Raw genomic sequence first — 27,781 nt, forward strand, 5'->3', positions numbered from 1 at the left:
TTTTAAAGCCCTGTCCCAGCCATCCCAACTTTTTTGGCAAAACTGGGCATTTGTCCCATAAATTGCTCTTGTCAACCGATCATCAATTGGCAAGAGCAAACGAGACAAATGCAGTTTTGCCAAAAAAAGTGAGGTGTGACCCCAGCGAGGCATGAAGGAACATGTGGGGGAAAGGGGGACGAGTGGCAATGCCAGCCCCGTGTGGGTGGGCGGCAGAGGGGGACCTTGGGCTGGCCCCATGCAGGCAGGAGGGGCTTGGAGCCCTGCAGGGATGGGGGCCTCAGGCAAAACAGTCCCCTTTAGTGTCCCATTTTCCCTTTGGGAAAATATGGTCACCCTATCCCCAGGACACCATATGGGCTGGAGTGCATCATAGAATCCCCCACACTGCTCAGCGTTACTCCCCCGCCACATCTCCTACACTAGTGTTTGCAAGGGGGATGGCACAACAGCCTTACGAATGGTCCCCCAGCCATTTATGGCTCCTTTTGAGACCCTGTTCACCACTGGAGCATCATATGGGGCCAGGGCAGGTGGCATAATCAGCCCCAGGTTTTGTTGCCCTGAATCCTGACTGCACTGAGAGAAGGTTGGAAAACCCCCACTGTACATGCAGAGCTCCAGTCTGTTTAATTAGCACAGGTTTGAGTGATAAACCGACAGGACTGAACTGCTCTTTTTTCTATATGCTTGTGAGAGTCACTTGAGCTAATTGCCCCTAACAGTGTTATATATATTAGCTGTAATTCACTCAAAGATACTTACGGTAATTGTTAGCCAATCTTCAGCTAAATACAGTTCATCGCTAATTTATGAGGTTAATGGTAACCTGACACTTAATGTGCTATTAACTAATGAGGAAAAGCGAAGGTCAGATGGTGGTGTTAGGAAGAGGCAAGAGTGTGTTTGGATAAGGTATGCATCTCAGCAAGGCCTGATGGACTTCACCCTGGAGTGCTGCAGGAATTTATAGAGCCACTGTTAGAGTTCTGAGACAGACTGAAGAGGCCCAAGTGGCTTGAAATAGAGCAAACAGAGGGCCCGATCCTCAGGCCAAGGGGCATGTGCATGGGAAGCAGGCAAAGTAGCCATATTCTTACTGACTGGCAGAGCGGTGTCAGGATAAACCTTTTGTTATGAACAGAAATGAGGTAACAGATGCTGTGTGTAGCAGCAGAAAAACTGGCATCCACAAAAACAGTTGGTAGTTCCAACTAAGTACCGGGTACAACTTTTAAGCTTAGCCCACAATCATCCTAGTAGTCATGCTGGGGTAAACAGGACCAAAAACCGTTTGGGGAAGTCCTTCCACTGGAAGAAAATGGACAAAAATGTTTCTACCTATATAGGGTCTTGTAAGGTGTGCCAAAAAGCAAAAAAAAAAAAAACCCAGACCAGGTTAAAGCCCCTCTCCAGACACTCCCCATAATTAAGGTTCCCTTTCAGCAAGTAGCTGTAAATATTCTGGGTCCTTTCCCCAAAAAAACAGCCAAAGGAAAGCAGTACATACTGACTTTCATGGATTTTGCCACCCAATGGCCAAAAGCAGTAGCTCTAAGCAACACCAGGGCTAAAAGTGTGTGCCTGGCCTTAAAAATTTTTGCCAGGGTAGGTTGGCCCTCTGACATCCTTACGGATTCAGAAACTAATTTCCTGGCAGGAACCATAAAAAGTCTGTATAAAGCTCATGGGGTAAACCACTTGCTTGCCACCCCTTACCACCATCAAACAAATGGTCTGGTGAAAAAGTTTAATAAAACTTTGGGGACCATAATATGTAAATTCGTAAATGAGCACTCCAACAATTGGAACCTAGTGTTACAGCAGTTCCTCTTTGCCTACAGGGCTGTACCACATCCCAGTTTAGGGTTTTCACCATTTAAACTTGTGTATGGCCACAAGGTTAAGGGGCCATTGCAGCTGGAAAGCAGCAATGGGAGGGGTTTATGCCTTCTCCAGGAACTAACATTCTGGAATTTGTAAACAACCTTCAAAACACCCTCCAAACCTCTTTAGCCCTTGCTTAAAAAAAAACGAGAAAATGCTCAAAAAGAGTAAAAGGCCTGGTATAATAAACATGCCAGAGGGTGTTCCTTCAAAGTAAGGGACCAGGTCGTGGTCTTAAAGGCGCTTCAGGCCCATAAAATAAAAGCATCATAAAAAGGGCCATTTACGGTCAAAGAGTGCCTGGGAGCTGTTAACTATCTCATAGCATTCCCCAACTCAAAGCTAAAGCCTAAGTTGTACCATGGAAATTCTCTAAAGCCCTTTTATTCCAAAAAATTAAAGATTTGTCAGTATATAGCCCATGAAGAAAATAACGCTGAGTGGCCTAAAGGTGTCTACTACAAAAAAAAAGTAACGGTGGTGTAAAAGAAGTAAACCTCTCAATAACCCTCAAACATATGCAGCGCCAGCAGATCAAGGAGCTGTGCACTAAATTCCCACCAATGCTCTCAGCCACCCCAAAACTAACCAAACGGACATACCACTCCATTAACACAGGTAATGCTCGCTCAATTAAAGCCCAACCTTACCGGGTGGCTCCTCAAGCCAAAACTTCTATAAAACAAAAAATCCAAAACATGCTACAAACGGATGTAATCCGTCCCTCTAACAGTGCGTGGGCATCTCCAGTGGTTCTAGTTCCCAAACCAAATAAAAAAAAATACGCTTTTGCGTGAACTACCATAAGCTAAATGCTGTAACTTGCCCAAACAACTATCCAATGCCTCGCACAAATAAGCTATTAAAAAAACTGAAACATGCCCAGTTCATCTCTACCTTAAACTTAACCAAGGGGTGCTGGCAAGTACCACTACACAAATCTGCCCCAAAAAAATCCGCCAAAAAACCTATGTAGGGCTGTATAAATTTTATGTGCTCCCTTTTGGGCTGCAAAATGCACCCACCACCTTCCAAAAACTTGTAAATAGTCTCCTAGCAAAATTAAAAAAATCTGCAGTTGCCTATCTTGACAATGTGGCCATATTTTCTAACTCATGGGCAAAACACCTAAAGCATCTCCCAAAGCTCTTCAAGCACAAACAAAAGGCAAAACTAACTGTTAAGGCTAAAAAGTGTCAAATAGGCCTAAACAAAGTAACTTATCTTAAACACCAGGTGGGTCAAAAAACTATCAATCCCCTACAAGCCAAAGTAAATGCAATCCAAAGGTGGCCTATCCCAAAGTCAAAAAAACAGGTCCAATCCTTCTTAGGCTTGGCTAAATATTACAGGCGATTGGTACCGCACTACAGCCAAATCGCCGCCCCACTGACCAACCTAACCAAAAAAACCCAGCCAAATGCAGTTCAGTGAACTGATGAGTGTCAAAAGGCCTTTAACCAGCTTAAAGTGACACTCATGTCTAACCCTGTGCTCAGGGCCCCAAACTTTAACAAAACTTTCCTAGTAACCACAAATGCATCCAAGCGTAGTGTGAAAGCAGTTTTAATGCAAAAAGGTCCAAATCAAAACTTGCATCCTGTTGTGTTTCTAAGCAAAAAACTCTCTAAGAGGGAAAGCCACTTGTCAATCCCCAAAAAGAAATGTTTCGCCATTGTATATGCTCTAAAAAAGCTACACCCATATGTTTGGGGATGGCGTTTCCACCTGCAAACCGACCATGCTGCGCTGAAGTGGCTTCATACCATCAAGAAAAATAACAACAAACTTCTTCGGTGGAGTTTAGCTCTCCAAGATTTTAATTTTAAAATACAAAGCATTCCAGGAACTTCTAACAAAGTGGCTGACGCACTCTCCCGTGAAAGTCTCCCAAAATCAACGGGTTAAAATCGTCCTTAAAATGTGAAATATATTGTTAGTTTTTATATAATCAGTAGTATATCTAGAGGTGCATGTGTCTTATTAACTCTGTTTTCTCCTAGAGCTCTAGGAAGAAATCACAGACAGTGTGGTACAAGCTGTCCAGCACCATCTGTGATTTGGGGGGGGGGGGCGTGTCATAACCATATAGCTAAGGGTAGTGTAAAATTCCTCCTTACCTGTAAGGGCTTAAGAAGCTCAAATAACCTGGTTGGCACCTGACCAAAAAAAAAAAAAAAGGGAAAAAAAAACCTTTCAAATCGGGGGGGGGAGAGGGGGGCCTTTGTTTGTGCTCTTTGCTTTTGTGTTCTCTTGGAAAGTAGAGAAGCATCAGGTCAGAAAACTCCTTCTCCTAAAATCATTCTAAAATAAGTCTCAATATTGCAAAAAGAGTAAGTAAATAAGGCAAGGCGCGTTAAATTTTCTTTTGTTTTTAGCTTGTGAATTTTCCCTGTGCTAAGAGGGAGGTTTATCCCTGTTTTTTGTAACTTTAAAGTTTTGCTTAGAGGGGAATCCTCTGTGTTTTAAATCTAATTACCCTGTAACATTACCTTCCATCCTAATTTTACAAAGGTGCTTCTTTTACTTTTTTTTCTTTATAATAAAGTTCTGTTTTTTAAGAATCTGGTTTACCTATTTGTTTGGTATATTATTCTCAAGCCTTCCCAGGAAAGGGGGTAAAGGGGCTTGGGGGAATATTTTAGGGAACAGGAACTCCAAGTGGTCCTTTTCCTAAATCTTTGTCTAACTCACTTGGTGGTGGTAGCAGTACCCATCCAAGGCCAAGGAAGGATTTGTGCCTTGGGGAAGTTTTTAACCTAAGCTGGTAGAAATAAGCTTAGGCGGTCTTTCATGCAGGTCCCCACATCTGTACCCTAAAGTTCAGAGTGGGGAGGAAACCCTAACAAGTGGACAGAGGTGAGAGGAAGAGTTCAGCGACCCTAACACCCTCTGTTTCTTCTCCTGGCTGGCAAGAGGAGTTCTGGCACTTCCTTGCCTCTTGTAGCCACCACTGCTCCTTCCAGATGAGGCCCCACAACCTTCTTTACATGTTGAGAAACCCAGAACTCCCCCAGCCTTGCCACTACTGGCTGTCTGGCTACAAGCTAGTGGTTTGTCCTCCTCCCACTGTTTAGTAGGGATGAGGGCACGTGAGGGGAGACCTGGGACTTTTGCTCTCCACTGTTCGGATATAAATATTCAGGCCTGTCTGCAAAGGCCTGTACTTTAAGAATTTAGGTGTATTCTTATCACTTGGCTAGTGATAGAGGTATAAAAGAAAGAATCAAAATCACTGTCTGCCAGTGTAAGGGCCTTCTCTTACTGTGACAGTCTGAGGCCCTGTTCTTAGGCTAAGGCCTTTGGCTAAGCAGCAGAGGCAGCCATAAGCTGGGAAGCGACCGGTCACATCCTCACATTCCAACCTAGTCACATTGAAAGAAGGTGCTATTGGGCTGTTAGGAATACAATCCTGTCCTGATAGTGCCTATCACCTCCAGAGAAAGGGAAGTGCCTAGAAAATGTAAAAGGAAACTCAGTTTGATAGCATCCTGTCTGGCAAGAACTCACTTATCAATAGCTGGGATGTGAAATCCTCATTTCTTTGTTGTTCTATCACTGTAGTCCCCATTTCCCTTTTGTTTGTCTATATAATCTGTCTGGTTCTGTGATTGTTTCTGTCTGCTGTATAATTAATTTTGCTGGGTGTAAACTAATTAAGGTGGTGGGATATAATTGGTTACATAGTCATGTTACACTACGTTAGGATTGGTTAGTTAAATTTCAGGAAAATGATTGGTTAAGGTATAGCTAAGCAGAACTCAAGTTTTACTATATAGTCTGCAGTCAATCAGGAAGGGGATGGGTGTGTGGGTGGGGGAAATGGGAACAGGGAATGGGGGTGGGGAAATTGGAATCATGTTTTGCTAAAGAGGGAAATGGGAACAGGGAATGGGGCTGGGGAAATTGGAATCATGTTTGGCTAAGGGCAGGAATGGGAACAAGGACACAGGTGTAAGGCTCTGTGGTGTCAGAGCTGGGAAGGGGGACACTAAGGAAGGAAACGGGAATCAGGCTTGCTGGAAGTTCACCCCAATAAACTTTGAATTGTTTGCACCTTTGGACTTTGGGTATTGTTGCTCTCTGTTCATGCGAGAAGGACAAGGGAAGTAAGTGGGTGAAGGAATAAGCCCCCTAACATCCATGAAGAAACGTCACTCATGATACAGCACAGACCTTGGCAGCTGTGATTTTAATAAGGCTAAATGTAAATGTATACATCTAGGAACACACAATGTAAGCCACACTTACAAGATGGGGGACTCTATCCAGGGAAGAAGTAACTCTGAAATAGACTGGGGGGTGTGGATGGATATTCAGCTGAACATGTGTTCCCAGTGTCACACTGTGGCTAAAAGGGCTAATGTATAAATGGGGGAATCGCAGGAGGAGTAGAGAGGTTATTTTACCTGTATACTTGGGACTGGTGGAACTGCTGCTGGAATAATATGTGAAGGAACATGTGGAATAATTCTGGTGCCCACAATTCAAGAAGGTTGTTCATAAGTTGGAGAGGGTTTAGAGAAAAGCCTCAAGAATGATTAAAGGATTAGAAAAAGACAGTTACCTTTTCCATAACTGGTGTTCTTCGAGATGTGTTGCTCATGTCCATTCCACAATAGGTGTGCGTGCTCGCCACGTACATCGGTGCTGGAAATTTTTCCCTTAGCAGTACCCGTAGAACACCAGTTATGGAAAAGGTAACTGTCTTTTCTTCTTCGAGTGACTGCTCATGTGCATTCCACAATAGGTGATTCCAAGCTATATCTGTTGGAGGTGGGTAGGAGTTCACAGACACTCGGGACAGAGCACTGCCCTGCCAAAGCCAGAGTCCTCCCTAGTCTGGGAGACAATCGTATAATGCGAGGTGAACGTGTGGACTGATGACGTTGTGGCAGCCCTACAAATTTCCTGAATAGGGACGTGAGCCAGAAAGGCAGCCGAAGAGGCTTGCGCCCTAGTCAAGTGCACTCTCACAATCAGCGGTGGGGGAACTCCCTCCAGGTCATAACAAGTACAGATACATGAAGTGATCCAATTGAAGAGCTGCTGAGTGGAGACTGGCTGACCTTTCATGCACTTGGCCGTGGTGATGAACAGCTGCAAAGACTTCCTGAACGGTTTTGTATGCTCTAGGTAAAAAGCCAGAGTCCATCCCACATCCAGCATGTGGACAGACTAGCGACCGAGCATGAGTCTATGTGAAGGTGGCGCTCCGCACTGGATGCGTGGGGTTTGGAGGTCAGGGCCTAGAGCTCGGAGACCTGCCTAGCAGACATGATCACCACAAGAAAGGCTACTTTCCATGACAGGTGGGACCAGGAGCATGTAGCAAGCGGCTCAAATGGAGGTCCTGTTAGCCTGGCCAGCACCAAGTTCAGGTCCCATTGAGGGACCAGGGCTTTAACATAAGGAAAGAGACAATCCACGCCCTTAAGGAATCGACCGGTCATGGCATAAGAGAATATCATGTGGCCCTTTACTGGTGGGTGAAAAGCCAATATGGCTTCCAGATGCACCTTGACGGATGAGGGTTTTAGGCCCTGGGCCCTGAGATGAAGGAGGTAATCCAGTAAGAACTGGATTGGGGCAGCCCCTGGCGAGTCCACTGGGAAAACCAAGACCATTTTGCCAGGTAAGTCTGACGCATGGAGGGCCTCCTGCTCTCCAAGAGGACGCGCTGGACTCCCTCCGAGCAAGTCCTCTCCTCCTGGCCTAACCATTGAGCAACCACAGCATGAGGTGGAGGGCTGCTAGGTTGGGGTGGAGGAGGCGACCTTGGTCCTGGGAGAGAAGGTCCAGGCAGGTTGGCAATGGCCACGGCAGGGCAACTGCCAAGCTCGTGAGAGTCCCATACCAGTGCTGTCTGGGCCATGCCAGGGCGATCAGAAGGATGTGAGCCCTGTCTATCTTGATCTTTTCCAAGACCTTGCCGACCAGTGGAATCGGGGGGAAGGCATACAAAAGCTGACCTGACCAGGACAGAAGGAAGGCTTCGGAGATTGCACCCATGCCCACCCCTCCTCCTTCCCCCCCGAGCAGAAACGGGGACACTGGTGGTTCTGTCTCATCACACAGAGGTCCACTTGGGGAGTGCCCCACATTCGGAAAATCCTGTGCACCATCTCCAGGTGCAGTGACCATTCGTGCTGAGAGGAGAAGTCCCGGCTCAGCTGATCCACCCGAGAGTTTCAGATGCCCGGTAAGTGGTGGGCTGCCAAGTTGATATCATGGTCTATACAGAAGTCCCACAGCCTGCGGGCTTCCTGGCAGAGGGCTGAAGAGTGGGCACCACCTTGCCTGTTGATGTAGAACATCGAGGCTGTGTTGTCCGTGAGAACCCTGAACACCCTGCCTGCTAGGCACAAACGAAAGGCACACAGGCTAGACGGACCACCCTGAGCTCCTTGACATTTATGTGCAGGGCTAGTTCCTGCGCAGACCACAGACCTTGGGTCTGGAGGTTTCCCACATGGGCTCCCCACCCCAAGTCCAACGCATTGGACGCCAACTGAATGGGACCCCTTGGAGCATGTTTCCCGGGGTGGATCACCAGCAGAGGGAGGCTAGCACAGGTTCGGGCACAGTGAGGATGTTTTCTATCCTGTCTCTGGACTGGGAGAATGCCGAGGCCAGCCAGAGCTGAAGGGGCTGCATCCTGAGTCTGGTGTGATGAACCATGTACGTGCATGCCGACATATGACATATGACCCAGGAGCTGGAGACACGCTCTGGCGGTCATCATGGGAAACCTTGTGACCACCCTGATGAGCTCCCTCAGGGTTTCTAATCTGTCTGGTGGGAGGGAGGCTCTGGCCGATGTCGCATCCAGAATCGTGCCAATGAACTCTATCCATTGCACCGATACCAATGTGGATTTGGTGCTGTTTACCAGAAGCCCCAGTGTGGTACACATGGACAGGAGGAGTGTTACGTGATCCTGTACTTGTTATCTGGAACTGCCTTTGACCAGCAAGTTGTCAAGGTAGGGAAAAATCTGGACCCCCCGACGCCTGAGGTAGGCTGCTACCACAGATACACTTTGTGAAGACTGGGAGACGTCGATAGGCCAAACAGGAGGACAGTGAACCAGTAGTGTTCCTGCCCTACCGTGAAATGGAGGAAACGCCTGTGGCCCTCGAATATGTGAATGTGGAAGTACACATCCTGTGGATTGAGGGCAGCATATCAGTCTCCGTGATCCAGGGAGGGGATAATGGAGGCCAGAGAGACCATGCAAAACTTGAGCTTTACCATGTACTGGTTCAGGCTTCGCAGGTCCAGGATAAGCCTGAGCCCCCCTTTCACCTTCAGGATAAGGAAATAGTGGGAGTATCTGTATCTGAACAATGTATCTGAACTCTGCCGGCACCACTTCCACCGCTCCCAAATGAAGAAGCTGCCTCACCTCTTGCTTGAGTAAGCTCTCATGAAAGGGGTCCCTGAAGAGGGATGGGGAGGGAGCGTGGGTGGAGAGAGTAGAAAGAAACCGGAGGGTATAGCCCCGGGAGATGGTGTTGAGGACCCATCGGTCTGAGGTCAGTCACGACCACCCTGGGAGGAAAGTACATAGGCAGTTGGAGAAGAGAAGATCGGGTGAATCCCTGGTACAAACTGCTAAGTCATTCCCGGGTATTCCATCAAAACTGGCGCTTACCCACCTACTTGCCCTTGGAGGGCCCAGGCTGGGGTGCAGGCCGAGATTGCGGTTGGGGGCGCTTTTTGTAGTCCCTTGATTTTTTGTAGGGGGGCTCATATCTGGAGTGGGTGGCCTGACTGGGGGCCTGCTGCAGTTTGAATTTGGTCCTGGCCGGGGCTGGGACACAGAGCCCAAGAGTCTTTAGTCTCATGCGGGAGTCCTTAAGACTGTGCAACTTCATGTCTTTTTGTTCCACAAACAGGGCCTTGCCATCGAAAGGGAGGTCCTGCAAGGAGTTCTGTGTCTCACTGGACAACCCCAATAACAGGAGCCATGACACTCTCCTCATGGACACCGCAGAGGCCATAGATCTCGCAGCCGTAACTGCAGCGTCCGAGGCTGCCTGAAGGGCCGCCCTGGCGGCAGCTGTGCCCTCCTTGACTAGAGCCTTAAACTCCTTCTTAGCATACTCCTGGAGGGAGTCCACAAACTTGGGCATTGAGCCCCACAAGTTGAAGTCATATCTGTCCAGCAGGGCTTGGTGGTTTGCCACCCTCCACTGGAAACTTGAGAACGAATAAATCTTTCTACCGAATAAATCTAATCTCCTCCAGTCCTTATTCTTAGGGATAAGAGCGGGTTGGCCCTGGCGCTCCTTATGGTTGACCACCTCGACCACTAGAGAATTGGGGGCGGGGTGGGTATACAGGTACTCGTGCCCTTTGGTGGGCACAAAATACTTTCACTCTGCCCTCTTAGAGATGGGGGGCAAGGAAGCTGAGGTTTGCCACAGGGCATTTGAGATCTTTGCAACCCCTTCATGGAGTGGGAGAGCCACCCTGGCCGGCGCTGTAGCTGAGACGACATCGAAGAGGGAGTCCGAGGGCTCCTCCACCTCCTCAGGTTGTAAGTTGAGGCTTGATACCACCCTTTTCAAAAGTTCCTGGTGGGCTTTTGTGTCCTCCTGCGGGACAGGAGGAGGAGGGGCCGTGATTGCCTCATCAGGGGAGGATGAGGATTTGGGTGCGGTGCTCTGCGTCCCCACCAGTGCTGCAGGTCCCACCACTTGGTCCCCTTCTGAGCATGGAACTGGGGAGGAGCGCTCCACTGACCCCTTTCTGAGGGGCTGAGAGATGGATGCCAACGAGCTTTCCAAGGCTCTGGCCACCGAGCAAGCCACCACCGGGGGCTGCATCGGGGCCCACAGGGCCCATTGGTACCATGGCTGTGGCCAGGGAGCCCAGTGCCACTGCACCTGCTCTAGCACCAACGGAGCAGACTGTCCTGCCTGACTCGCCTGGCTCACCGACAGTCGACTTCGAAGGGAGACCAGGCTGGCATACAATCTACCACTATCCCGGGATGGGGACGAGCGACGGTGTAAAGAGCAGTGCCAGGCTGGAGACCGTGATCCCGGCATGGAGGAGCAGGAGTACTGTCTGTAGTGGCTGCTCCACAAACGGCTCTGCGAACTACTCCGATGGGTGCATCAGTGGCAGCCGGATGCCGGCGATCTACGCCTGGGCCTGCGGGAGCGGTGTCACGGCGGGGACCTCGAGCAGGACGAAAAGCAGGAGCAGCATCGATGTCCATATCACGAGGGACTACAATAGCTTCTCGGAGTCAGCGATCTCCGGTGCCATCTGTCCCAGTCCCAGTGGGGCATGCTCTGATCGCGGGGTCTGCGCTCCCTCGAGGCAGAGTGGTGCCTGGAACCCCTGCTGCTCAGCACCCAGCCAGGCAACCTGGTGGGGGTCGATAGGGACCGGTGCAGGCTGCACACAGAACGGTCACTGTATGGAGAACGGCATCGGGAACCTTCCCTCGACCGTGAGCGGTACCATCTGGGCGGCAACTGTGGAGGTCGAGCGCCGGCTTGCCTCTGGTCCGGGGAGTCACTGGCATCAGTGCAACCAGTACTGTTAGAGACATAACGTCTCGAGCCTCCTGCAGGGCCTCCAGCGTGGAGGACACTCAAATGTGGCCACTGGTGCCCGAGGAGGTCAGCTCGGAGGGGGCCGGTCTACTCTGCTCGATTTGAGTAGGTCACGAGGTCGATGGGGATCGAGAGCTGCCCAACGCAGGTCTAGTCTCTCCGGCACCCTTGCCCTCTTCTCCGTCTTTTTAGAGTGTCGACTAGTGAAAGGCACCCTTGGGTTGCCGTGCACCAACGTGGCAGTGCTCGGTGCCAACTTGGAGCTGTGCAGCAGTGTTGGGGTCAGGGCCAACTTCATCAAAATGGCTTGGAGCCGTATGTCCTGCTTCTTCTAGATCCGAGGCTTAAAGGATCTGCAAATTTTGCAGTGGTCGCTGAGATGGGTTTCCCTCAGACAGCGTAAACAGTCTGCGCGCGGATCACTCACGAGCATAGGTCTTTTACAAGTTTTGCACTGTCCTGGGTTTCTTTGTTTCTGCCCAGCAGGAAGTGTGTCATGGAAACGCAAGACTACATGAAGAGTGCCCAGGAAGTATGGCATTGCTACACTTCCTGGAGGAATTCCTTTATAGCTCATCTTCCCTTTCTTAGATCCCTTTCTTACATTTCCTGACTGAACTAAAACACTGTTAAATTAAACTAACAAACTATGACAAACACGACAAATGACTGAACAACCTCTCAGGTTGCTTAACACAACCTTTACAAGTCTTGATCAGTTTCTTAGGGTGTTTCAGCTATCGTCACAATCTATGGTATTGCAAAACCCTATACGGGCAAGTCCTTCTCTATAACAGACTATTCAGTCTCATGGTCAACAACAGGATCAGTTTACAAATTATTTTCAACTTGCATGATTGTCATCTAACTGTTCTCAGCCAAGTTCTCAGGTATCTTGAGCAGATGCTTATGATTCCTATGTAAGAGTCTGCCTTCATTTGTGTCAAGGTTCCTCCCCCACTCTGAACTCTAGGGTACAGATGTGGGGACCTGCATGAAAAACCTCCTAAGCTTATCTTTACCAGCTTAGGTCAAAACTTCCCCAAGGTACAAAATATTACACCCGTTATCCTTGGAATGGCCGCTACCACCACCAAACTAATACTGGTTACTGGGGAAGAGCTGTTTGGACGCGTCCTTCCCCCCAAAATACTTCCCAAAACCTTGCACCCCACTTCCTGGACAAGGTTTGGTAAAAAGCCTCACCAATTTGCCTAGGTGACTACAGACCCAGACCCTTGGATCTTAAGGGCAATGAACAATCCTCCCAACACTTGCACCCCCCCTTTCCTGGGAAATGTTGGATAAAAAGCCTCACCAATTTGCATAGGTGACCACAGACCCAAACCCTTGGATCTGAGAACAATGAAAAAGCATTCAGTTTTTACAAGAAGACTTTTAATAAAAAATAGAAGTAAATAGAAATAAAGAAATCCCCCCTGTAAAATCAGGATGGTAGATATCTTACAGGGTAATTAGATTCAAAAACATAGAGAACCCCTCTAGGCAAAACCTTAAGTTACAAAAAAGATGCACAGACAGAAATAGTTATTCTATTCAGCACAATTCTTTTCTCAGCCATTTAAAGAAATCATAATCTAACACATACCTAGCTAGATTACTTACTAAAAGTTCTAAGACTCCATTCCTGTTCTGTCCCTGGCAAAGACCAGCATACAGACAGACACAGACCCTTTGTTTCTCTCCCTCCTCCCAGCTTTTGAAAGTATCTTGTCTCCTCATTGGTCATTTTGGTCAGGTGCCAGCGAGGTTACCTTTAGCTTCTTAACCCTTTACAGGTGAGAGGAGCTTTCCCCTGGCCAGGAGGGATTTCAAAGGGGTTTACCCTTCCCTTTATATTTATGACACGCCCCCCAAATCTCAGCTAGGGTGAAACACTGGCTGGGATTTCTTCCTGGAGCTCTAGGAAAAACAGAGTTAATAAGACACATGCATCTCTAAATATACTACCAAGTACATAAAGACTAACAATATTTTCCACATCTCAAGGACGATTTTAACCAGTTGATTCTGGGAAACTTTCACGGGAGAGTGCATCAGCCACTTTGTTAGAAGCTCCTGAGATGTGTTGGATGTCGAAATCAAAATCTTGGAGAGCTAAACTCCACCGAAGAAGTTTTTTGTTAGTTTCCTTGACGGTGTGAAGCCACTTCAGTGCAGCATGGTCGATTTGCAGGTGGAAACGCCGTCCCCAAACATATGGGCGTAGCTTTTCCAGAGCGTAGACAATGGCGTAACATTCTTTTTCAGTGACTGACCAGTTGCTTTCCCTCTCACACAGTTTTTTGCTGAGAAACACTACAGGGTGGAATTCTTGATCAGGTCCTTTCTGCATTAAAACTGCTCCCACAACACGTTCGGACGCATCCGTGGTTACTAGGAACGGTTTGTCAAAGTCTGGGGCCCTTAGTACAGGGTCAGACATGAGTGTCGCTTTAAGCTTGTTAAAGGCCTTCTGACACTTTTCGGTCCACTGAACAGCATTTGGCTGTTTCTTTTTGGTTAGGTCTGTTAGTGGGGCAGCGATTTGACTGTAGTGCGGTACAAATCGTCTGTAATAACCGGCCAAGCCTAAGAAGGATTGAACCTGTTTCTTTGACTTTGGGACAGGCCACTTTTGGATAGCATCCACTTTGGCCTGTAGGGGGCTGATAGTTCCTTGACCCACCTGGTGTCCAAGGTAAGTCACTCTGTTTAGGCCTATTTGACACTTCTTAGCCTTAACAGTTAGTCCTGCCTCCCTTATGCGCTCAAGGACTTTTTGTAGATGTTCCAGGTGGTCTGCCCAGGAATCCGAAAATATGGCCACGTCATCAAGGTAGGCGACTGCATATTCTCCTAATCCCGCTAGGAGACCATCTACAAGTCTTTGGAAAGTGGCGGGTGCATTTCGCAGCCCGAAAGGGAGTACATTAAATTCATACAGCCCGAGATGTGTGATGAAGGCTGACCTTTCCTTGGCAGATTCATCTAGCGGTACCTGCCAGTACCCCTTGGTTAAGTCCAAGGTAGAGATGAACTGGGCCCGTCCCAGTTTCTCTAATAGTTCATCTGTGCGTGGCATTGAATAGTTGTCTGGGCGAGTTACAGCATTTAGCTTACGGTAGTCCACGCAAAAACGTATTTCCCCATCTGGTTTGGGAACTAGAACCACTGGAGATGCCCATGCACTTTCAGAGGGGCGGATTACACCCATCTGTAACATATCCTGGATCTCCCGTTCTATAGCAGTTTTAGCTTGAGGAGACACCCGGTAAGGTTGGACCCTAATTGGGTGAGCATTACCTGTGTCAATGGAGTGGTATGCCCGTTCAGTCAGTCCTGGGGTGGCTGAGAACGTTGGCGCGTAGCTAGTGCACAGCTCCTGGATCTGCTGTCGCTGCATACGCCCAAGGGTCATGGAGAGGTTCACCTCTTCCACACCACCAGCACATTTCCCTTCGTAGTAAACACCTTCAGGCCACTCAGCGTCGTCTCCTCCCTGGGCTGTAAACTGACAAATCTTTAATTCTCTGGAATAAAAGGGCTTTAGAGAATTAATATGGTACACCTTAGGCTTCCGGTTGGAGGTGGGGAATGCTATGAGATAATTAACAGCTCCCAGGCGCTCCTGGACCATGAATGGCCCTTCCCACGATGCTTCCATTTTATGGGCCTGGAGCGCCTTTAAGACCATGACCTGGTCTCCTACTTCGAAGGAACGCTCTCTGGCATGTTTATCATACCAGGCTTTTTGCTCTTTTTGAGCATCCTGTAAGTTTTCTCTAGCAAGGGCTAAAGAGGTTCGGAGGGTGTTTTGTAGGTTGGTTACGAAGTCCAGAATGTTAGTTCCTGGAGAAGGTGTAAATCCCTCCCATTGCTGCTTCACCAACTGCAATGGCCCCTTAACCTCACGGCCATATACCAGTTCAAATGGGGAAAACCCTAAACTGGGATGTGGTACAGCTCTGTAGGCAAAGAGCAACTGCTGCAACACTAGGTCCCAATCATTGGAGTGCTCATTTACAAATTTACGTATCATGGCCCCCAAAGTTCCATTAAACTTCTCCACCATGCCATTTGTTTGATGATGGTAAGGAGTGGCAACCAAGTGATTTACCCCATGAGCTTCCCAAAGGTTTTTCATAGTTCCTGCCAGGAAATTAGTCCCTGCATCGGTGAGGATGTCGGAGGGCCAACCTACCCTGGCAAAAATGTCTGCTAGTGCCTGGCACACACTTTTAGCCCTGGTGTTGCTTAGAGCTACTGCTTCCGGCCATCGGGTGGCAAAATCCATGAAAGTCAGTATGTACTGCTTTCCTCTGGGTGTCTTTTTCGGAAAAGGACCCAGAATATCCACAGCTACTTGCTGAAATGGAACTTCAATGATGGGGAGTGGCTGGAGAGGGGCTTTGACCTGGTCTTGGGGTTTTCCCACTCTTTGGCACACCTCACAAGACTGGACATAGGTAGAAACATCCTTGCCCATTCCCTCCCAGTGGAATGACCCCCCCAAACGGTCTTTGGTCCTGTTCACCCCAGCATGGCCACTAGGGTGATCATGGGCTAAGCTCAAGAGCTTGGCCCGGTATTTAGTTGGAACTACCAACTGTCTCTGAGGATGCCAGTCTTCCTGGTGTCCACCAGAAAGAGTTTCCTTGTATAAAAGTCCTCTTTCTACAACAAACCTGGATCGATTAGAAGAGCTGAGAGGCGGTGGGTTGCTCCGTGCCGCCGTCCAAGCTCTCTGGAGGCTTTCATCTGCTTCCTGTTCGGTCTGGAACTGTTCCCTTGATGCTGGGGACATCAGTTCCTCATGGGATTGTGGACCTAGGCTTGGTCCCTCTGGAAGCGATATAGGGGATGGAGCTGTTTCTGTTGACTGTGAACCGCTCTCCGCTGGTGCACTATGTTGGGATTCAGGCTCCGGCTGAGCCTCTCGTGTAGGGTTATCGGCTGCTGCCAGTTCAGGTTCGGTGGGGCCCTCTGGTGTTGAGGTTGCAAGTACTGGATTCAGTGCTGACACGGGGTCTGGTGTTGGTTGTTCGGCTGGTTCCGGTTCTAGGACTGGTTCCGTCTGGGTCTCTGGGACTGGATCCACTACTGCTGTTGCAGACATTGGCCTGGGGTCCGGGTCCATCACCTCTGACTGGGTCCTGATAGAAGTTTCCGGAACAGAGCTAGGCCTCACGGCTTGTTTAGCCTGGCTGCGGGTGACCATTCCCACCCTCTTGGCCTGCTTCACATGATTGGCCAAGTCTTCCCCCAACAGCATGGGGATGGGATAATCATCATAGACTGCAAAAGTCCACATTCCTGACCAGCCCTTGTACTGGACAGGCAACTTGGCTGTAGGCAAATTGAAAGAGTTGGACTTGAAGGGTTGAATCGTCACTTGGATCTCTGGGTTGATTAAATTGGGGTCCACTAAGGAAGCATGGATAGCTGACACTTGTGCTCCGGTGTCCCTCCACGCGGTGACCTTCTTCCCGCCCACACTCACAGTTTCCCTCCGCTCCAAGGGTATCTGGGAGGTATCTGGGCCTGTGGACCTCTGGTGTGATTCCGGTGCAATGAACTGTAATCTGTTGGGGTTCTTGGGGCAGTTGGCCTTCACATGCCCCAGCTCGTTACACTTAAAACATCGTCCAGCTGACGGGTCACTGGGGCGAGGAGGGTTGCTGGAGAACGGGGTGGTGGGACGATAAGGGGTCTGGAGGGTTCTTTGGGAGGTAGGTGGGGCTTTGGGCGGCCCCCGGTAATAGGGTGTGGTCTGGGGTGGTCCCTTCTGCTCTCCGCTCCAACTGCGACCAGTTTTCTTGTTCTCTGCCACCTCCACCCATCTGGCTCCAATCTCTCCTGCCTCAATTACAGTTTTGGGTTTCCCATCTAGGATGTATCTTTCTATTTCCTCAGGAACACCCTCTAAGAATTGTTCCATTTGCATTAGGAAGGGCAAATTTACTGGAGATTCAACACTTGCTCCTGATATCCAGGCATCCCAATGTTTCACAATGTGGTAGGCATGTCGGGTAAATGACATGTCTGGTTTCCACCTTAGGGCTCTGAACCTCCGACGAGACTGCTCGGGTGTTATCCCCATTCTGACTCTCACCTTGGATTTAAACAGTTCATACTTGTTCATGTGTTCTTTAGGCATTTCAGCTGCCACCTCAGCTAAGGGTCCACTGAGCTGCGGCCTCAGCTCTACCATGTATTGGTCAGTAGAGATGTTGTACCCAAGGCAGGCCCTTTCGAAGTTTTCTAAGAAGGCCTCAGTATCATCACCTGCCTTGTAGGTGGGGAACTTTCTGGGATGGGAAGTGGTGCTTGGAGAAGGATCGCTAGGATTTGTTGGGATATTCCGCTGAGCCTTTATCTTCTCCACCTCCTCCACATGCTTCCTCTCTTTTTCCTTCTCCTCCAGTTCTTTGTCCCTTGCTTCCATTTCTTTGTCCCTTGCTTCCATTTTCAGCCGCATGAGTTCTATCTGTCTTTCATGTTCCCTTTGTTTTTCCGCAGCCTGAAATCTGGCTAATTCCAGCTTTTGTCGAGTCGTGGATTTTGTCATTCTAACCTCTCTGTTTTTAACTAACTTTACACCCAAGGTTTAGAAATAAACAAACAAAACTTGGCTGTAAAATTTTGCTGTGCTGGAATAGAATACCTATTCTCTGATAGTGATTGTCAGCCTACAGAAAAAGACAATTCCCTTGTCTCTGCTCTGGGCCCAAATCAAAGCAAAAAACCTCCAGCTACTTGGAAACCTGCTTACCAGCAGCCCAAAGGAAAAAAAAATTCCTTTTCAAACCTGTGCTCCTTGTAAAACAAAAAAAATCAAAATCCTAAAAAAAAAACCCTGCCACTTTTGTCTCCAGGCAAATGGGTAGAACACACACCCCCTATTTACTTTTAGGAAGAAAAGAAAAAAAAAACTCTGGGTTGGAAGACTGTGAATTTCCCTGCAGGAGTTAAGTACCCTGCCTCCAGGCAAAGAAAACCTGCAATTCACAAAGATAATCCCCTTTTGTCTCTGCTTGGCCACAAAGCAGAGAGAAACCAAGCTGCTTTCAGTTTCAAAGCTGCTTTCTGGACTTCCTAAAAATTCCTTTTTAAAATCTGTATTTCTAGTTCAAAAAATCTCAACTGGATCTCAAAATGATTTCAGGTTAATCCCACCGCTGCCACCATGTCAAGGTTCCTCCCCCACTCTGAACTCTAGGGTACAGATGTGGGGACCTGCATGAAAAACCTCCTAAGCTTATCTTTACCAGCTTAGGTCAAAACTTCCCCAAGGTACAAAATATTACACCCGTTATCCTTGGAATGGCCGCTACCACCACCAAACTAATACTGGTTACTGGGGAAGAGCTGTTTGGACGCGTCCTTCCCCCCAAAATACTTCCCAAAACCTTGCACCCCACTTCCTGGACAAGGTTTGGTAAAAAGCCTCACCAATTTGCCTAGGTGACTACAGACCCAGACCCTTGGATCTTAAGGGCAATGAACAATCCTCCCAACACTTGCACCCCCCCTTTCCTGGGAAATGTTGGATAAAAAGCCTCACCAATTTGCATAGGTGACCACAGACCCAAACCCTTGGATCTGAGAACAATGAAAAAGCATTCAGTTTTTACAAGAAGACTTTTAATAAAAAATAGAAGTAAATAGAAATAAAGAAATCCCCCCTGTAAAATCAGGATGGTAGATATCTTACAGGGTAATTAGATTCAAAAACATAGAGAACCCCTCTAGGGAAAACCTTAAGTTACAAAAAAGATACACAGACAGAAATAGTTATTCTATTCAGCACAATTCTTTTCTCAGCCATTTAAAGAAATCATAATCTAACACATACCTAGCTAGATTACTTACTAAAAGTTCTAAGACTCCATTCCTGTTCTGTCCCTGGCAAAGACCAGCATACAGACAGACACAGACCCTTTGTTTCTCTCCCTCCTCCCAGCTTTTGAAAGTATCTTGTCTCCTCATTGGTCATTTTGGTCAGGTGCCAGCGAGTTTACCTTTAGCTTCTTAACCCTTTACAGGTGAGAGGAGCTTTCCCCTGGCCAGGAGGGATTTCAAAGGGGTTTACCCTTCCCTTTATATTTATGACAATTTGTGATCACTGAGTACAAGCAAGATGGCTCCACTTTGCTCACTGTGGCTTTGACTACCTGTGCTCATCTTGCCAAATTCTCACAGAGTCTTGGTCTTTTAACTCTGGAAGAGGTCTTGCTCCTTTACTGTAATATTTTGTCTGATTGTACTTTGCCAGTCTTTTCCTCACTGTCACAGGCTCCTGAGTCTTCCTTTGTTTTTGTCCCAAGGCTGATAATTGAGTACTTATATGCCAGTTGTAGAAGAGTTCATCAGGTGACTTTCTGAATTGCAGGGGTGTAACTCTATAATTGCAAAATGCTAAATATGGTTCTTTTCTTGCATCCCCCATTGCTTTTTTGAGCAAGTTCTTCACTATGCATGCTCCAAAGTCAGCCAATCCATTGGCTTGAGGACATCTGACACTAGATGTCTCATGATGAATGTCATTCATTTTAGTAAAGTCCAGGAATCCCTTATTGTTGACCTATGATCTGTTGTCAGCTATTACCGTTCTTGGAATTCCATCACATGCAAATATAGATCTAATGTGCCTGACAACTGTTGCTGCTGTGATATCTTCAAGTGAGACTACTCTGGGAAATTGGTAAAGTAGTCTGTGACAGGATGGACTAGGCAGAGACACCCCCTGCTGGAGCCATCAGGGTCCTGCCACACCAGTCCCAGAAAAGGAGCCGTGGAACTAAGTCCTCCAAACTTAGAGACTGCAGAGAGAAGCAGCCAATCAGAGAGGAAGCTGCAAAGGGTTAGCCAGTCAGAAGGTTGTAGGCTAGAGTAAAAGAAGCTGCAGTACCAGAGACAATCAGTTCCTTGCTGGAGTCAGAGGTGTGCAGAGGCGCTCCTGGCTAGCCAAAGGAACTGTAGCACCATGGACAGCTCAATGCTGGCAGAAATCAGGGGAGTGAGGAAGAGCTCTTGGCTGGCTGCTGGGCCTGAATACAGAAAACCCCTGAACTAAGGGTGAAGCATCATTGAAGGCTGGGGCCACAGGGAAGTGCCCCAAGGAACTGAAAGCAGTTTCATTAATAGGACATGGCAGCATGTAGCTGCTATTCTTAGGATCCCTAGGCTGGGACCTGGAGTAGTGGGTGGGTCTGGGTCCCCCCGCCGTAGGCCACGAATAAACCCCCAAAAGGGGATCTGAACTTTTAAGAAGCCTGGCTGGAGAGCTGGGGCCAGGACAGACAAAGAGGGTGAAACCATTGCCTCCAGGGAGGAAGCCGTGGGGGTGCAGCCTGATACCAGAGCCAGGACTGGTTAAAGACTGCAGACACACCTGACCAGATGGGGCACTCGTGAGAGGTGGTTGTCATGCCATTGTACCCAGGTGATCCTGTCCTCCCAAATTTTACATATCAATTCTGCCTTTGTCCCATGGAACTGTGAGCTGTTCGTGCAATACCATTGGTTCTTTTTGCTGAGAATCTCTGTACATCTGAGACATTCCACTCCTGCTCATCACTTCCTCAATGTCCCTGTTCATCTGAGGCCAGAATCTTCTCCCATAAATGTCAGTGAGCTTTGGCTCATGCACATGAAGTGAGAGGAGTAAGATGTCCCTGTTCTCTGTTGACTTCAATTTACTCTCCCTTGAGGAGAGTTACACACATACCGAAAGGCTAACTTTGGCTCATATGGTTTACATCCTTGAGATTCCCATGAGTGATTCTCACTGTTCCGCTTAGCCATCTCTTGACCAAGCCATACCTATTTAGTTCTTTTAATCTCTCCTCTCCCACTGTTTTTATGGCCCTTTATTATTGCTCTTTGCTAAGCTCCCTCCAGTTTGCCTGCAGCTTCTGGCAATGCTGTGCCATATGTAAATATGTTTTTTCCAGTCTCACTGGCATAGTCTAAAGCAGGATGATTACTTCTCTGCCCCAGGCATTGCTTAAAATTTTTTTTATTACACTTTTAAAAAATCCTCCCAGGAACTGCAGAGCAGAAAAATTAATGATTGCTTGGTCAGATCACATTTAGCTAAATTATCTCAAGACCAAAGGTACAGTTATGTGTTTAGCAGGCACCATTTTGGCTGTAGACAAACTTAAATAGAGGGCAAACAGCAGGAATGGATGGTCAGCTTTCTGCACCATGTAAACTTCAGTTAATTTGGGCAAGTCTTATGCCAATCTAATATTTACGATGATCTGACTACCTAAACTGGGAAAGATTAAAAGGATTAAATATTGAAAGACCCACACGGAATGTTGATTTAAAGACACTAGCCAAGATCCTAGGGGCAAGGTTCCAGAGCTGCTGGAAGGAAAAGTACATTTGGACCAACTGGGTTTTGCTCACAGATAAACGACTCTTGTTAAATATTGAGACTAAACTTTATGAGCCAAATTCACTGCTAGTAACAGGCAGGCATAGACCTAGGGGAGTTGTGCCTGAGTAGGGTGACCAGACATCCTGTTTTCAACGGGACAGTCCCGTATTTAAGCCCTCCTGCAAGTGTCCTGCATTTTTTTAAAGAACAGGCAAATTGTCCTGTATTTTCTGCCTCCCCACATCAGTACTGGTGGGTCCTGCTGATGACCTGATCCCTGCTTGCCAGCCACCTGCCCACCAGCTGTGAGTAGGGAGGTTCAGTGGCCAACAATGGGGGTGGGTGTGCAAGGCTTGTGACGCGGTAAAGCACAGGGCCTGCCGCTTCCCCTGCTGGTCCATCAGTGCAGCCCCGGCTCTTGTCCAGCAGGGTCCCGTCCCCTGTCCCATTTGTGGCCGGCACTGGCTGCGCACTGCGAGCTGCGGTGGTTGGTGTGTGCGGGCAGGCACCAGGCGGCGGCTGGTTACTTGTCGCCTCTGCTGCCCACCCATCCACCCTTTACATGCTCCCCCCTCTCGCTGTCCTCTCCCTGCTTTGCCCCTTCACCCCCGACACACCAGCCCTGCTGCTCCTCCATATCCCTCTTGCGGGAGTGGGGGGCGCGTCCCGCTCCCAGCGCTGTGCGGAGAACCAGCCCCTGGTGGGAGTGCTCAGCTCACCAACAGCTTGGCCGGCAGGCTCCTGTCTTCCCCAGTGCCTCTGGCTGGGCTGGTGCCCTGGGAAAGCCCAAGACCATCCAGCCCAGGGCGCTGGCCAGGAGGAGCCAAGCCCTACATGTGCCAAAGTCCAACACAGCGCTGGCATGGGAAGCCTCTCCACCCCTCAGCTAAGCTCTGGAGTTGGGGGAGAAGCAATTTCCAGCCTGTTTGTGCTCCAACCCTGCAGGATCCACAGCAGCCCCCCAGGCAGGAGCTTAACACCCTCTTCACCCCCCTCCAGCCCTGATTCCTTCCCCCAGGGAGCACAGGGCTGCTCTGTCCTGTCCCCTAGGCACCCTCCTGTGCTGAGCCACCTCTCTGGATGGGTTTGCTGGAGCCCCTGCAGACAGGTTCCCTGGACCCTGGTGCACAATGCATCCTTAGGGCTTAACCCCTTCCTGCCCATGCTGTAACTGGGGGACAGGAGGCAGCTGGGTTATGTCGGTGGCCAGCAGCAGCCTGGAGGTGTTAGCTGCCTTTCAACACTGTGCAGGAAGGAAGGGACAAGCTGCTTCTAGCACAGAGGAGGGAGGGTGGGGGGGTCAGCTCTGCAAAGACATGGGCCAGGTCATCCCTTCCCGCCCTTCTCCCCTGCAGCTAGAAGCAGCTCCTGTCCCTTCCCTCCCACACAGTGCCAAAAGTGACCACAGTCTGGTGTGAACCCTGGCAGAAATCTGGGGATGGGAGCATGTGACCCTGTGTGCTGCCCCATGTGTTGCCTCGGGAAGACGCAGCACCAGGTATCAGGAGAGGCGGGTCCATCCCGGTGGCCCAGCCAGGCATGGAGGGTGGGGAGCACCGGACAGGGAGGGGAAAGTCTGTCACTTACACTGCTAGCATAGTTTGACTCATATCCAGCTGCTCGTCCACTGTAATCCCTAGGTCCTTTTCTGCAGAACTGCTGCCGAGCCATTCGGTCCCTACTCTGTAGCGGTGCATGGGATTCTTCTGTCCTAAGTGCAGGACTCTGCACTTGTCCTTCTTGAACCTCATCAGATTTATTTTGGCCCAATCCTCTAATTTGTCTAGGGCCCTCTGTATCCTGTCCCTACCCTCCAGCGAATCTACCTCTCCTCCCAGTTTAGTGTCACCTGCAAACTTGCTGAGGGTGTAATCCACACCATCCTCCACACCAGATCATTTATGAAGATATTGAACAAAACCGGCCCAAGGACTGACCCTTGGGGCACTCCATTTGATACCGGCTGCCAACTAGATATGGAGCCATTGATCACTACCCGTTGAGCCCGACAATCTAGCCAGCTTTCTATCCACCTTATAGTCCATTCATCCAGCCCATACTTCTTTAACTTCCTGGCAAGAATACCTCACTCGCCCAGGCATGCCTGTAAATCTCACTAGGTCAGGGGTGGGCAAACTATGGACCACTGACCAGATCTGGCCCACCAGCCATTTTAATCCATCCCTCAAGCTCCCCCTGGGGAGCGGGGTCTGGTGCTTGTCCTGCTCCTGCAGTCCAGCTGGGGAGCAGGGTCAGGGGCCACTCCACATGGCTCCTGGAAGCAGCAGCATGGCCCCCCTCCAGCGTATAGGCAGCCAGGAGGCTCTTCTCTCCACACTGCCCCCACCCAAGCGCTGACCCCACAGCTCCCATTGGCCGCTGCCAATGGGAGCTGCAGGGGCGGTGCCTGCAGACAGGGCAGCACACAGAGCCGCCTGGCCATGCCTCCATGTACGAGCCGGAGAAGGAACATGACGCTGCCTCCGGGAGCCACTTGAGGTAAGAGCTGCCTGGAACCTACACTCCTGAGCCTCCCGCCACGCCCCAACCCCCTGCCCCAGCCCTGATCCCCCTCCTGCCCTCCAAACCCTTCGATCCAAGCCTGGAGCACCCTCCTGCATCCCAAACCCCTCATTCCTAGCCCCACCCCAGAGCCTGCACCCCCAGCCGGAGCACTCACACACCCCCACACCCCACCCCTCTGCCCGGAGCCCCCTCCCACACCCCAACCCCAATTTTCTGAGCATTCATGGCCTGCCATAGAATTTTTATTCCCAGATGTGGCCCTCGGGCCAAAAAGTTTGCCCACCCCTGCATTAGGTACTTAAATACCTTGTAAATCTGGACTCTAACCTCACTGTGCCTCACTTCCCCCATCTAAAAAAAAACGGGCTCATAATCCTTGTCACCAGGTTTGGTGACACACAGCAGAACACACCTTTCCAGGAGGGCTTGTGGGGAGCAGGAAGGGCTGGGTGAGGGCTGGGTGGAGGCAATGGTGATGCCTTTACTGGAGACCAATGGTGAGGGCTGTTTTTATTGCATACGTTAAAGGCTGCCTTTCAATGCCATGTGCTTGGAGCCTGAGATAGGAGCAACAACAGCCCAACTAAGGAAGTGGTTAATTGCCTAAGGAGAAAGGCTTGACTCTTCTTTAGTTAATGATCTATGTGTGACATTACATTAATCCTTCACACCATTGAGATGCCTTCAGAAGTTTTCCTTTTGCATTTGTAGTGGAGAAGAGTGTGAGTGTGTGATTTGTGCCTGGAGAGCTAATTAGCCTGGTATTTGATCTACGCTTTGCTAACACAAAAGCCCATTACAAAATAGCTCTTGTGTGCATTGTGAACTGGCAGCCGGATTGGAGAGAAAGAGCGGAATGCAGGACTCGGTCCTTCTGAACAAGCTTTGCAATATAATACCTCTTTATCTTGGATAGTGCATTTCATACAAGTCACCAGTAAGAAAGAGTCAAGTGGTCAATTCAACAGCAAGGACAGTGATCTGAGACATTTATGACCTTGTTAAAGGGAACAGGACTGTATTCTGCTCCCCTGCTGCCAGGAAGCTAAGAGGTGAAACAGGAAAGACAACAATTAATTGTGCTCCATTTAGGGACACAAGAAAAGAGTAAAGAGACATTAGGCAGAATAAGGAAAGAGTTCTGGGGGGAGAACTGATGCAGCTGAACTTTTCAGAGACCCCTCCAGAGGCCAGCAGGGGAAGAGAAAGGAGCACTTTGCAGGGAGCGCCTCAGGGGAACAGTTTTTGGGCAGCACTCGGGGAAGGGTTTTTGTGAGCACCTGTGTATCAGCAGTTTAAGGAAAACACCAAGATAAGTGTTTAGCATGATCACTGGGGAACAGTTTTCCAGGAGCTTCCTAGGTGAGAGCTTCCTAGATTCCATACTAAGGGAGGAGCCTTTTAGGGTGAGCACCCAGGCCTGAGACTCAAAGGTTAATTCCAGGGAGCTGGCCAGGCTTTGGTTGCCATGTTGGCATCCATCCAGCCCTCAGGGAATCTGGACCCACGTTGCTTATTGAAAGAAATGTGACTCGGTATCTCTCATAAACTATAACAAAATGATTAAACTAACATTTTGTTGGCATCCTTTTGTCTGGAAGAGACGGTGGGAATTGCAGCCTATGATGTAGATGGTTTGCAATGTCTCACGTTACTGAATAGGCCAATCTGAGATTTGTGTGATCTTTGGCAGTTACTGCAAATGTATGTATCTTGATTGGGAGCTGCTTGCTTCCTATGGGCTCTTTTCTTCTTCAAGCTGTAGGAGCCAGCTCCTGTCATGGACTTTGATACCCTGATGGAGACGATGGCACCACCTGTTATGATCACTTGCCAAGATTTCCCATTGGTCAGGATCAATTCCAAATTCCTTCATATCTCGTTTGCATGTGTCTTTATAGCAAAGCTTAGGACCTCCTGTTGTTCTTGTTCCCTCTGATAGCTCCCCATGTAGCATGTCCTTGGCTATGCATCCATCTTACAGCGTACTCAGATGGCCCAGCCAGTGCAGTCATCTTTGCTTGAGCAGACTGTCACAGTTGGTAAATTTGACCTTTGAAGAACTTCCATGTTGGTGACTTTATCTTGCCATTTGGTGTTGAGTATGTGGCATAAACAATGTAGGTGGAAACTGTTCAAACTTTTCTTCTGATGAGCATAAGTTGTCCATGTTTCCCCACCATACATGAGACTGCTGAGGATGCAAGCTTGGTACATTATCATTTTGCTCTTGATGGTAAGCTTTGAGTTGTTCCATGCTCTTTTAGTTAGTCTGCTAAAGGTAATGACCGCTTTTACAATGTGAACATTTAGTTCTTCATCCAGTGAGAGGTTGGTGCTCACTGTAGAACCTAAACAGCTGAACTTTTGAACTACTTCTGGCTTGTTTGCATTTAAGGAATTGAAGGATCTTGTGGAACCCCCTATCCTAAAACAACCATTTTCTTGATGCTGATTGTGAGAGCAAATGCCTGATGGTACTTGAAAGGCAGTCCATGTGTTCTTGGACTAGATCTGCAATGTGGGCTATGAAAGCAGCAGCAGCAGCAAATAGAAGTTCCCTGATTAGCACCTTTTTGACTTTGGTCTTTGACTTAAGTCGGGACATAATGAAGAGTTTCCCGTCTGATCTTGTGTGGAGATACACTCCATCTTTCATGTCCTTAAACACACAGTTCAAGAGTACTGAGAAGAAGATTCCAAAGAACAAGAGCAAGAACACATCCTTGCTTCACTTCACTTTTCAACTCAAAGCTGTCCAAAATGGACCTGTCAAACTGGACAGTTGCTCTCATGTTGTTGTGGAATGAACATATAAGACTTAACAGGGTTGGTAGACATCCTATCTTTTCTAGCATTGCAAATAGACCTGCTCTGACAACTGTGTTGAATGCTTTGTTTAGGTCCACAAAGGTAATGTACAATGGTCGGTTTTGCTCTCTGCACTTTTCATTGAGTTGACACAGAGAAAATATCATGTCTATAGTTGATCTTCCAGCCCTGAAGCCATACTGTGATTCAGGGTAGACACGATTCACCAGCTGTTGTAGGCACACTAAGACAACTTTTGCAAAAGCGTTTCCTGCTATGCTTAGTAACAAGATACCCCTGTAGTTGTTGCAGTTGCCTTTTTCGCCTTTATTTTTAAACAAAGTGATGATATTTGCATTGTGCATCTCTTGTGGTACCTCACCCTCTTTCCAGCATTTAAGTAGCAGCTGATGAAGATACGGTAATAGGCTGTCTTTCCCACACTTGAGGATTTCCGCTGGGATGTCATCTTTCCCAGGAGCCTGGCCACTTGATAGCAAATCAATGGCCTTGCTTAGCTCTTCTACCGTGGGCTCCACATTTAGCTCTGGGATGACCTGTAGAGTTGGCATTTGGTCCAGTGATTTGC

This window comes from Caretta caretta, chromosome 8 (genome assembly GCF_965140235.1).
Source record: "Caretta caretta isolate rCarCar2 chromosome 8, rCarCar1.hap1, whole genome shotgun sequence".
NCBI classification, from domain to species: domain Eukaryota; kingdom Metazoa; phylum Chordata; order Testudines; family Cheloniidae; genus Caretta; species Caretta caretta.